Raw genomic sequence first — 14,283 nt, forward strand, 5'->3', positions numbered from 1 at the left:
GCGGTCAAAGGTAAAAAAATAATTATATTTAACACATTTGAACTTCGAGGATTTTATTTATTAATAGCTAGGTATTTGAAAAGTTAATTCATAAAAGTGATGTACAAAACATTTAAAACAGTCTAAAACATTTTACCATCTAAATCTATAAATAAATAAACTATGAAACCTCACTTGTAATAATACCATCACAGTTAATGACTTTTAAAATATATGTAGTTAAATTAAATTACCTATATGAAACTTGTGACGTATATCTAAAATAGTACATTAGGTACGTTAATAGTTTCAAAAACTAAATACTCTATTAACAAAGTATTTTTAATGTACCTACCTATAAAAGTTAGAAATTATTTTTCGCTATAACTTTAAAACTAAACAATCTTAAAAAATTAATATTTATAGTATAATAATTCATAATGATAAATCAGTTGATATAAGTTAAAAGCTTATATTATGTTGAATTTAAACAGTGCTTCAAAGTTATATTATAGATTTGAACATTCATAATTTAATATTCTACCTACACTAAAACGTATACAACATCTATTTTTAAAAAAACTAGATTTTAAATTCCAGTAAAAGATTGAAATAGGGCTTTGTATTTAAAGTTTGGCTGATTTTATCATGGTTTAGTAATCACAATAATTATTGTAATGAAGGACGTATTTTGTTATAAAAGTATCAGCTATAAAGGTACCTACCAACTTATAATAATGCTGTTGCATTATAATGTTTGAAAGCCGGAAAAACGGTTGACAAACTTTCGGTAACTTCGTAAATTAACCGCATTTGCAATAGTTAATAAAATTACGTCACAGGTTCGTACGCAATAAAAACATTGTATCGACCGACCCTATTGGTTCTCCTTCGATCGTTATTGTGGTATAAGATCATACAATTATTGGACACGTAAAATTATGGCATCCACTTTCATTTTATCATAATGAAATTATTGCTATCATCACAATATTGTCAAGTAGGTACCAACTGATATTTTTTATGCAGAGGCCGAAGACGCCTTCAGAGGGTGTGCAAGAATAGCACTCAGACTAAGTGGGGAGTTAGAGAGGCTATCTCTCTAGGGCCCACATTATCATCGCCCTAAAACTGTATAACATGGTCGTTTTCAGTTCAAATATTGTTCATAATTTTTATAATTTTATTATTACTATCATCGTCATACACATTATGCGAAAACTTATACAGTGAAACTTGTAATGATCGACGGACACTTCTCTCGAAGATATAATAATGTCCCGGCAAAAAGATAGGTACTTCAACGTGCCTGTATATATGGGAAATTTTTAATGTCCCTTGACTGACAGGTTTCACTGTAATTGAAATATGATAATAATTTCAATTGGGTAGTCATTATTTTGAATGCATTTCATACTGTCAGTGGTGCCCATGATATATTATACCTACGTACTTCATTATCCAATTCTTTATGTAAACAATAAATAGGTATGTCTGAATGTCGATTCTGCTTAGAAATTCATGTTAGAATTCAATGACTAGGGTATATAGATAAATGTAACAGAAATCGTAAGGTGTATGTAGGTGACCCGTTCAAACGTTATACCTATACGTGACGTTCAAATGTTTGATAGTACTTATGTGCAAGATAGAAGTGGTATATATTATTTGCCCTCCGTCGGTAAATGTCTGCACGCACAACTCCGTTAAATCGGCCCCCGGACCTACAACCGGGGAATTTTTCCCGTCGCAGTCGGACTGCCAAATCCCCCCCCCCCCCCCGCGTGGTAATGGTCAAGAAAAACGTTTGTTTCATCCGTCGGGGATGCGCCCGGGCCGGATATCGCCCATAAGCGGACCGGAAACCTACAACAGACTATATATAGGTCACATATTGGCACCAGTGGTCGTGTGGTAGTCTTACCTGTGTCGTGCGTAGTCGGCTACACGGCGGTTGTGGGCGATCGCGCCGGCATTTGGACACTTCCGGTTCAACGGCCGATCATGGCAAGCGCGGGGTAGGTGCGACACTGGCGGCGGAACAGCAGACGGACGCGGAGCGGACCGCGAATAATATACGACCACGCGTAATGATCGATGCCGTTTGTCGGTGTCGTAGTGCAGTTTTCGTCGGGGAAATATTGTTCGAGAGAGAGAGTGAGAGAGAGAGTGAGGAGAGGATGGACAGAATAATATATGAAACGAAAAACCGTCGACGCGACGACGATATAACAAAAACGAAATAAACGTATATTACTGTCGTACTATTAATATTATTATGATTTATCGGCGAGTTGTGTGTGTGTGTGTGTGTGTGTGGTTGAAAATCAGTTATTGGTCAGACGTGGAATTTTTCGGACGATCCGCGGCCACATGGTACGCGTGGCGACCGGCTTGGCGAATGAGGCGAGAGACCGCACCGCGCGGCAGTCAGCGGGTTTCTCACGTGTTCGGCGGGTCGTGTGATAGTAACAAGCCACGCCGGGGCGAAACACGCCGGCGGAGGTTTTTCGCGTAAACGCGCCCGATCGGACGTGGCAAACGTTTTATTATTGCGATCACCACCGCCGACATCGCCACCGCCGTCGCCGCCGCTTTCGACTATGAAACATATTTTCCACTATACCTACCAACGGAAATTGAGAGCTTATCAACAGGAACATATAATATATTGTCTACATACGACACGAGAGAACGAAATAAAAATAACGATAACAATAACAAAACACCGGATCTAATGGGAAAAATGCTACGTTGGCGTTCGCAGTCGATTCGAAATAATAATAATAATAGTATGCTTTCTACTTACCACACGTCAGAAATAATCTTTATGACGTATTATATAGGTACCATACTACCATATAGATGAGTAGTCGTCTTGTATAAAATATATAATATTACATAGGTTCATATAATACAGAGTGTTCATTCATTTACCCATTGTGATATCTCCTGAGATAATATAAATATATCATAAATCTGTTTTTTTTTTTTATTAGACTCACATATAGACAAAAGGGCTACACATGTTTTATTTTTTAATTTTATTAAATTTTTTGGTAAGTTTAAAAAAATATTTTTTTTATTTTTTCATTTTTGAAAAAATTGAAGATAGCCATTTTATAGAGTTTATTTTTGTGAAAATTTTGATTTTTCAACGTTTTATATTCATTAATCTCATGGTTTTTAATAATTTTTTTAGTTCATTGGTAAAACGGCGAAGACTGGAAACCCGTTCTGCGTGCTCTGCACATTCTAATAAGATATAAGGACGTTTAAAAATGTGATGTTTTAAGAACGCCAAAATTACGTCAGATAATTAAATATTATTCGACGTTTCCGAAAACTCTGTATTCTGATATGTGAGTATATTGTTCGACAGATGTTTGGTTTTCTAAAATCTTAAGCAAGTCGTTTACACCGAATCGGTGACGGTCAGGGATAGATCAACGTGTAAACGTAAACGCCAAAAATAATACTTTATAGTCATGAACTATTTTACAATGACATTAAATAATAATGGGCTAATAATATTACGTTGTACTAAAAACCGTAGGAAAACACCATGAAAGTTGTGCTCAAAATATAGTATATTATACAATGAATATTTGTTGACTTTTCTTTTTATTCGAAAAAAAATACTGTTTTGCTATGATATTTTACTGTATTCTAATTTAAAATCAAATGTAATAAAATATTTTATGTATGTTTTTGTCATAACATTGAACAAATATGTAGTTATTATGCGATTTGTTCGGGAATCCGCGTCGCTCTCAGTTATATTATTACGGAATATAATCTCGTAAAACGTAAATAAAAAAAAAATATATTATTATTGCGCATACTGTGTAGTAGACGATTATTTAGTGTGTTGAACATATTTTTAATAGGCCATATACGTATCAAATATAAAACGCCACTGTTAAATATATTAATCCATTATTCCCGACAATAATATAATATTATGGTTCACACCTTCAAATTGGTGGTACCTATACGTTATTTTGATCAACCATAAGTTTTAAATTATTCTTTGATAATAATATTATACCCGAAGGTAGGTAGTAGGTACAATTAATTTAGTTTGAGAATCTTCAGCTCAAACTATCTAACAAGATAACGATCAACGGAAGTTCAGAAGCACTATACAACTACTACAAGGTAGTAGTATAATTTTATCTGGACAGTAATTATTTGGTATATATTGTATAATTTGTTTTTCTATTCAGCTGTCTACGATATATTATTTTATATTCAAATGTGAGTATGTCATCACACTTGGAAATTGTTAATTAGATCACAGTGGTGTGTTTGGTATTTTTTCGGACTAATTTGAAAACATTTTTTTCTATTGAGCTTGAGAGGGTTCGGGAACTTCGTTATTACAACTCTATGTTGTCGTAGATTTGTCAATTGCCATTTTGGATTGTTGCCGACGGAGTAATGAGTTTTCTGTAAAATCGATGCGTTTTGTGTTGGCTTCTTTAGTAATAATTAATTGAGGGTTCTACCTCTCTCGGTGATGTATTTTTAATGTTATGGTCATATTATTCAATACTTTTACAAGAGTCTGGAATAGAGAGTGTGTCCAAAACGGATCATTCACACTAAAAACAAGTAACCGTGACTTTTAAAATAGATATTTTCTTTTAAGTTTTGCAACGTCCAAATTAACTGTTATTAAAGTATTGAACTTTGAATCTTAATTTTTTTCTGGATTGACGTCTTGAAAATGTTATTGGACATTATGCACATTAGTTTAAATAAAATCGTACGATATCCTTCCATTCAGATCAATTTTATTAGCCTTCGTGTGACTGAAATTAGGTCATCATTTTCTCCAATCTCACGATTATTTCTTAGACATTAGTTTTTTTCCATTTTGTACTTATCACAACAAGTCTACTGCAATTTTTAACATATTGTGATGTTCAATAATTGTGCAGCTTTGGTTTTTTGTTTCTTGTATATTATTTCATAATCCATATAAACAAAACTTTTTATGTACCTAGTGATAAATATTAATTATTTTCGTACCTCTAATTTTGATCATTTTATCTTTACAGATTCTTAAAATGCCAAATAGTAAGTCAACTATTCAAGAAGTCCACATGATTTATAATTTGAAAAATAATAATTCAACCGATATATCTTAATATATAATAGGTATTATAAATAATAAGTACTTTCAAATTCTTTAACTGAATATAAATTACGATGTTTGATGTATTTTTTCAAGATATTATTCAAAAAGATGAGAAAGAAAAAATATACTTAACTGGTCACTCTTTTCTAAATACTTTTTCTTATAACTTGTCTGATTTAAATACACAAAGGACTACATTTAGATTTTAGGGTTAATGAATTTTTCAGCACATATCTCAGTATTATTTGAGCTTAAAAGTTGTGAACAATTTCATGCTGGCAGTCATTCTACATGCAATTATACCCAACGCTCGGGTCACATGTTTAAATAATGAGAGAAACGTAGTTTTTACATTTTTAACATATAAAAAACAATTGTTATCCGTAGAATAAATTATAAATTTTTGAATTTCTAAATGGTTTTGATATTTTTAATTTTATGAATGTTTTTTAATTTATAGTTTTCTCTAAAATATATGAAATTCTTAAATATATAGAAATCTTGAGCCGTGGCCACGTGTAAATCTCGAGACTTGATCACTTTTGAATGTGTTATAATGGCATATTATGAAAATTCACACTTAATAGTTAGTAAACTTTCAAAGTTGGTTAATTTAATATCATTCTTGAAATTTGTTTTACGAAAAATAATTTGTATAATAATATGTACCTAATGTTAATTATTTATAAATTTTAAATAAATTACTTTTCAGCATGGAACTACAGGTACGTTAAATACACACTAAAAATACCAAGATTAGAAAAAATTGAAAACCTGGAATTTTTAGTGTGGACTTATTTCCTTGATAGTAATAATGTTTTCATGCGAATTATTCACAGAAAATAAGTTCTATTTTGGGATGGAAGATTTATTTTATTAGATTTATTGGTAAAAAAAAAAATTATTTTCTTAAATCGAAATGCATTCGACTTTGACAAGATTCATCATACTCAATGAATTAATTTGAATAATATAATATCAATAAATATTTTACCTGTATATTAAACTATATCAACGGTGTCTGATGGATAGAAATAAAATATATTATTACCAATAACTTGTAGATATAAGTGACTTTTTGAAATGTATATGAAAAACATTAATTTTTATAAGCCCTATTGGAGTGTTTGATGATAGTCGTAAATCGAGAAAACGATTTTCGTACCGGATTAACCAATGAATTGGACGTAATAGACTTTCTACCAATATTTTGCAATCTATAATATAAAAGATAAGTGGTGACCATAATAATATGGTGATATCCATCTACGTACAAGAATGCTTATTATGCATTTTTTTCACAAGTTGTTGTGAAAACAGATAATAAATAATCATTTTTGAAGGTGAATTGCCTGTAAATCACCACATAATATATAATAATATAATTTGTCTGAAAAAAATGTACCAATGTGATACAAACCTACCCAGTGTGTAATATGAACATTTTTCCAGTAGCGATAATATCTTATAAAATATTGTCTTTTTTTTTTTACTCTTCTTGTTTTATAATGGTAAAAATGCTTCAATCTTTAATTTTGAGGAAGATCTGGTATAAAATTAGATTTTGTAGGCACATCAGGAAATAGTCAAAAGTAGACTAATTTCGTCACTTTTCAAAATAATCCAGAAAAACTAAAAAAAAATACGGAAAACGAGAATAATTAGGCAATACCAGTTTTCGACAATAAGTCGTTTGATTGTTTGATATTGTTGTAATTTAAAATAATGAACATCCTAAAAATATCAAAAATAAATGGTCACTATATTTTTTTGATGAGTGTTTAAGTTCAAATTTTGACAAAATTGTATATTCACACGTAAAATAACAATTTCTCCTCAAATAATTGTTATTATTTTAAAGTAGGTATACCTAAAATATAAATCGTAGAAACTTGAGACATAAAGTTTAAGTTATAACTTAAATTATTATTTTCAGTACTTACATAATTCAATTTTTAAAATATCTATTTAGAGTTAATATTAATTGTGAGCTATCTATAAAAATTGTATATTATTGTATAATATAATAATATTATTTACAGTAATAGCAAGCTCAGTCAACTGATCGTTTCGGCTTGCGCCTTAAAGTAACATTCAGATATATTAAGTAACTACCTAAGTACTTTTTATGTACATCGGTCTATACTATATTATATTCTTTTCGCACAATATATCTATGTGATTTTCTTTCTTTGAACTTTTGATACAAGTTTGTAAAATGGTTTAATTTTACCGCCGTGCGCATTGTCACTTATTTATGGCCGACACCTTATGCCACCCACAAATTTATGGTCACTGGGCAAAATCCAATCTAAAAACAAAAATCCCATGGAATGCGCCACCACTTCATTTAAACGTCGTCGTCAGTCTTATTCACAGATCGCAGTGACTAATATTTTGCACCAGCCTGTTGTATAGTGATATTTCAATCTATGCGGGCGAGGTAGGTATTTTAGTCGGAATTTTGTTTTCTCAATAATTGAGTTGCATGGATTGGAATAAATCTTATGTAGCAAATATCAATATTGATGTGTTGTGGATATTTCAACGTTTAAATAATACGTACATTTATTATATAAATTATGTATACATTTGTCATAAGATATATTGGGGACCTAGTCAATATTTCTTTCTTAATCAATCCAATCATAATAATCTATATGATTTTGTTTTTGATACGACAACATTGTCTGGAAATATATTCGCTAATTATTCTATTTTAAACTTAATTTCAATATTTTTAGTTTTAAATATAGGTTAGGTAGGTATGTATAGAACACATAATATTATTCATTGGACACGGGAAAAATTTTTCTTTTAAGATAATAAAACAATGCAGTTGGGGTTAGAACAATTGTTGAAGTTAGTATTACTTACGTCCTACACCGTAAATACGAGAAATCTAATAATGTGATCTTGAATTTGAATTATTACCAATACTAAATACTAATTGAACGTTTTTGAACAAAAATATATTATTAACCTATATTATGTAGATGAGATCATAATATTTACTCGTTTACAATAGGTCACTGTTAAAATATATTTTTACAGTCAATAGTTTATGAATTTCATCTTACACTACGTATATATAACTATTGAACACTCTCCAATGTATCGGATTTCCAATTAGTAATTTGAGTATTGTATTTTATAAGTATAAGATATTACCTATTGTACGTATAAAATATCTGTGCAAGAGATAACGTCATATTATTATAAGTTATAAACTCCGCCCACGATTGCCATGTGATAATGTTACATCAGTTTTAAGTATTAACACAACGAGAAAACCATTGCAACTGAACAAAGGGTCATATTGTTTTGTTTTATGTATCTGATTCGTGTATCTTAAGTGTTGTTTTTCGGTTAGTTTTAAACATTTTTTTTTAAATTTCTTTTTCGTTTTGCTATATTCAATCAAGGTTTTTTTTTATCAAATATAAATTTTTTCTTCAATTGAGATTTTTTCATAATTTGTATTTCAATAAAAAAAAAAAAAAATTAAAAAAACTAAATTAAATAAAAAATTGTTTTTAGTAAAAAAAATTAAATATAATAAAAAAATTATATTTACCGCGTGTTCTTTTATCAAACAACACTCATTATTTCAAAAAGTGTAACTTTTTTTGAAAATATTTTTTTACATAGTTTCAAGTCGCTTATAAAACAACATTTTTCTTAAAAAATTATGTAGATGAGTGGAGTGGAGTGATACCGGGTTACCTCTCGAAATGTTAGTCCACTTCTCCACTCGTCTAAACTTTGAATATTTATAACTCGTAAACTACTTGCCGCAAATTCGATTTATATGTATCAAAATACTAAGAAAAATATTCTGCTTTGGAATATAAAATTAAAACCTTATGTTGTCATTCAAAAAAGTAAAAAACTTAAAAAAATTATAAGGATAAAAAATATTTAAAAATATAATTTTTTAAGAAAAATGTTGTTTATGAGCGACTATTGAAACTATGTAAAAAAATATTTTCAAAAAATTTTACACTTTGAAATAAGGGGTGTTATTTGATGAAAGAATTACTGAGTATATTTAATAAAAAAACCTTTTCCATAGAAAAACCTTGATTGAATAAAACAAATCTAAATAGAAATAAAAAAGTCTTAATAAAAAATCTGATTAAATATACAATTTTTAAATTTCTATTTAGATTTTTTTATTAATATAATTTTTTTATTAAACAGATTTTTTTTATATAAAGCTTTGTGTTATTAAGAATATATCTTTATTACTATTAATATATTATGTTCTATTTTGTTTAGATTTTTTCATTGAATATATATTTTTTATCAAATATAAATTTGTTATTATATTTAAATTTATTATTACACAAACTTTCGAAAAATTATTGAAAAAATCTAAAGTAAATAAAAAAATCTGTATTAATTAAAAAATGTAAATAAATGTTTTTTACATTTTTTATTAAGGCTATATTCAATGAAAAAAAACTAAAAAAAAAATAGAACAAAATAAAACATTTTTTTATTTAATTGAGTTTTATCAATTGTTTTTTATTCTACATTGTTTTTTTGTAATAAAATACAAATTATTAAAAAATCTTTATTGAAGAAAAAATTTATATTTGATAAAAAAAACTTTGATTGAATATAAGAAATCGAAAAAGAAATTTTAAAAAAAATTATTAAAAATCTAAATTAAATAAAAAAAAATCAGTATTAATTAAAAAATGTAAATTAAATAAAAAAACTATATTTGATAAACAACTATATAATAAAAAATATTCTATCAAGATTTGTTTAATTTTTTTCAGTTCATTCAAGATTTTTTTATTGAATTAAGATTTTTTCATAATGTGTATTTCAATAATAAAAGACAAGTAGAATAAAAAAAACTAATGTAAAAATACCAAATTAAATTTAAAAAAGCTGTATTCACTTAATAACAATGTAAATATAATAAAAAAAGTCTATATTGGTTAAACAATTTTTGTTTTATAAAAAAATTTCAATCTAGATTTGTATAATATTTTTAATTCAATCAAATTTTTTTCTTAAGTTTCTTTTTAGGTTTGTTATATTCAATCGAGGTTTTTTTTATCTAAAATAAATTTTCTTCAGTTTAGATAATAATAATAAATAAAGACAAAATTGTATTTTTACTATAAGGTGAATTATTTTTTTTTGAGCGGAAGGAAGATCGTGCGAATTTCAAAACCAGGCTTGCGAATAAGTGCGAATACTGTGCTAAATATCAGTCAAAAAAAAATTTGTGAAGATGTTAATTTTTTTATGAGGGAGTGAAATTATACTATGAGGTGAATTTTTTTTTTTGAGGGGAAGAAAGGTCGTGCGAATTTTCAAAATAGGCGTGCGAATTCATGCGAATTACGTGCTAAATATCTGCAGAAGAAAAATTGCGAAAATGTTAATTTGTTAATTTGTTAGTTTGTTTATAGATTTTCCTTTGGAGGGGAAATCCTGAACTCTTTTTTTATATTCCATGACAGTATTCTGAAAAAAAACTTAGACGCCACCAAATGTTGACGAATCAAAAAAACGACTCCGATTTGGAACCGATCGGACGATATTGGGGTATTACGTGAAGTTGGAACCCCTAAACGGAATTTTGATTTTTCCGCCGTAAAAAATGCGTTGCAAATTGTTGCAAATTAGTTGCAAAAAGATGACACCGATTTGGAACCGATCGGACGATGTCGGGGTGCCACATGAAGTTGGCACCCCTAAATGGAATTTTGATTTTGCTGCCCTAGCAAATGTGTTGCACATTTTTTAATCGACGTTGCAAATTGTTGCAAATAAGTTGCAAAAAGATGACACCGATTTGGAACCGATCGGACGATGTCGGGGTGCCAACTTCACGTACGTCTATATAGGTGTTTTTTTTTTATGTGTGAGTTTGTGTGTGTGTGTGTGTGTGTGTGTGTGTGTGTGTGTGTGTGTGTGTGTGTGTGTGTGTGTGTAGGGGGGGGTCGGTTGCGAGGGCATTGCTAATAACTAATAAGGAATAATCAAATTTAAAATGTTTGAAATTTTTTTTAAGCATAGATACATTGGAGGCGTACTTAAAATAAATATGATAAACGTATACAATAGATAAGTCATAAACGTACTATTAAATTAATATGCCCAATCCCGTGTTTTGGAGGATATATGAAATAAATTGTTATACCGCTAATTTTCATTCAAAAATTCTAGTCACGAATATCTTTAATATCGTGAAATTTTCGATAGATTATTTTATAACGATACAAGTTAGGAACGTGGTACAAATTTTGATTTTTGAAAAATGTAACAATAATCGATACTACTATTGTGTTTATTATGTATGTAGTTTACAAAATATCTATTCTCGAACAAAATAAACAAGTTTTATTTTTAATAAAATATGGCAGGGTTAAAAGAATAACCTGGAAAAGGTTTTTTATTTGCTTCTTGAGAATTGTAATAGTAATATTGTCTATGAATCAGGGTTTGAAAACAGGACATCTTAATGAAATCTTATAAAGACATTACATTTTAAAATTTCGTGGCTCTGTATGGATAATTTTAATACATAGGTATTTTAATGTAATACAGTAATACTACTTAATATTTCTATCAATAAATAATATACGTAATGGCTAATACTAAACTGTAAAAGTTATTATTTTACTTATTTAACTTTAATAAAATGTTTAGAGGTATATATATTTTTTTAATTGGATACTTTACACCTTACACCAATCTTCATATATTTTAATAACTAATTTATTCCTTTTATTTCAGTTTTTTCATTATTTTTTACTTAGTATAAAACCTTTATTCGTGATTTACAATGTGGTGTCAGCTGTTAGTGACGATAAAGTTGATCAAGACAAACAATTTTAAGTATAAAACAATTTTTCTTTTTCCTAGAGTATACTTAGTGAAAAGAAACTGTACAATTCCATCAATACAGAATATCCACTCTAGGAAACATGTGAGATTAATAGTCAACTTTTATTAACGGCTTTCGACATATATCAACTTCCATCAAATGTAATCAACTATACCAGCTGTAATTAAATTTATATTTGCTTTTAAAATTGTATGTATATATGTATTTGAAATCGAATAGTAACTAAAATTAAAAAAACATTTACAAATAATGGCATATATAATCACTGTATTTTATTTCAATATTTATTTTGATGTTAAATATTTTTAATTTTTTAATTTAGTTTATCGTTGTCAATATAATGTTCTTTGTTCATATAATAATATTCGACGTGAAACACCTTAATCTGTTTTCAGGAGTATAAATTAAAAGAAAACTGAAACGATTAATATTTTTAAAATTAATAATTATAATGATTCCGAAAAAGTTAATAAGTCAAATGTAATTTAACTGTTTTAGCTATTTAACGAATCCATATCATGATTTATCAACTACATTAAAAATTAGCAACAATCTTTTTTTATTTAAATTTTTTTTTAGTAAACGATGTTTATTTGGAGTACTTATAATACAACTCTACGATACGAAAAATAGTAAGTAAATCTGAACGAAAGTAGGTAGTAAAGATAGTTAATTTTATCCAGTCTCACTATCCGATATCTAATAGTTAATACACACATTTATTTTAGAAGAAAATAATAATATGATAAACACTCATTTGAATTTTGGAATTTTTCTAGACTATATAAACATTAGTACAGTACAGTGAAAAATACTATCCTCTGCATAGAAAAAAATATCGTTTTCATTAGTTTTAATATGTTATCTATCTATTGCATTTCGTATCAGACTAATAAAGTTCGATTTTAAATTATTATTATTGACTCCAAAATATATATTTTTAAATTTTAATGACTCATCATTTTACTTGTTGTAAAATGTATAGAACACAGGTTTTTTATTTTGATATTTATCGACATTATTTGATAAAATATAATTATAATAATATGATATCCGATATCTTTAACATTTTCTATTATATTCATGGAATAACAATGAATACATTTGAAGATATTTTAAATAAATTGCTATACGAATAACGTTTGATTTTCAAACAATAACATATTATTTTTTTGTAATTTAAGCTACTGCGTAGCTGTTAAACATTGACATAAAAGTGTCATATATCACGAAAAAAATAAGCAAAGAAATTTAGTTTTGGAAACATTACCAGAAGTAAATTATGATTATTATTCCATTTTTAAATGTCTAACTTAAATTTTAAATATTGGGTGTTTTTTTCGTTAAGTTTTATTTTTAGTTTAAATTTGTTGAATTATACTATAAATACATAATAAACCTACATAAATGCAACAATTTCATGAAGATAAATTAATTTCATGTTCTTATAATATACAAACAATGTTTTCTAAAAACATCCAAAGGGACTCGATATTATATTAAGGTTTCTAGTTCATTTTTCATTAGTTTGTTCAATGTTAATTTAACTAATTTTAAGATTAATAACTACAAACGAAGAGGCTATTGTGATATATTTGTTTGACCTTCAGAAAGTATCATAGTTGATATATATATCAAGTACTATAATAATTTTAAGGTTTATAATATAACAATATGTACTGTTTATTATAAGATAAGCAGTACCTAAGTACATATTCATGTATGAATATGTGAAAAATAAATATTTATTGTTGGGACATAAAACACAGTGTATTTCAATGAGATATTCATTAAATATATCTCATAATAAATACCTAATTGTTGTAACGAAAAAAAAGGTGGGTAAGTGGATGTCGCTCTGCTGTACAGTAGGTTAGAAGTGGGTCACTGTATAATGGACAGTTTTAAATTTGAATTCAATGATATAATATCACTGTATAAGAAAAACGATTTTGAGCGGAGACGGTATATCAGTCTATGTATTAGACATATATATACTTATCTATGGTATTAAAAAAAAATTGACCTATAATAGGTACCTATAATAAATTCCAAATTAATCATATCATAATATCTATTAGGTACTTATAAGTTATAACGCGTTATACATCAACAAAAAACCGTGGTAAAATCATAGATATATAATAGTATACTTTAGAAGTTTCAAGTACCCACGAATAATATTATACAATCACAACAAAATAACTAAAAGAGTATCCTAGGTTTTAATATATAATTTCGTCCAAATTTGTACTTAAAATAACTATAAAAATAAACTTTT

The 14,283-nt window shown here is 27.7% G+C and overlaps 1 protein-coding gene across 8 annotated transcripts in view; it reads right to left on the minus strand.

Moving 5' to 3' along the window:
• LOC100167740 (potassium channel subfamily T member 2) overlaps positions 1 to 14,283 on the minus strand; it is a 230,443-nt gene that overhangs the window by 212,016 nt on the left and 4,144 nt on the right. For 3 of the 8 annotated variants that reach the window (XM_029487167.1, XM_029487173.1, XM_029487166.1), the window contains exon 1: positions 1,904 to 2,852. The exons of 1 other annotated variant lie outside the window; for it this stretch is intronic. The gene's annotated coding sequence lies outside the window, so the exon portion shown is untranslated. Of the gene's footprint in view, positions 1 to 1,903; positions 2,853 to 14,283 lie in introns of those variants that run through there. 4 more of the 8 variants (XM_029487172.1, XM_029487174.1, XM_029487170.1 and 1 more) reach the window with 2 other exon arrangements.

The sequence above is a fragment of the Acyrthosiphon pisum genome, chromosome A1 (genome assembly GCF_005508785.2).
Source record: "Acyrthosiphon pisum isolate AL4f chromosome A1, pea_aphid_22Mar2018_4r6ur, whole genome shotgun sequence".
NCBI classification, from domain to species: domain Eukaryota; kingdom Metazoa; phylum Arthropoda; class Insecta; order Hemiptera; family Aphididae; genus Acyrthosiphon; species Acyrthosiphon pisum.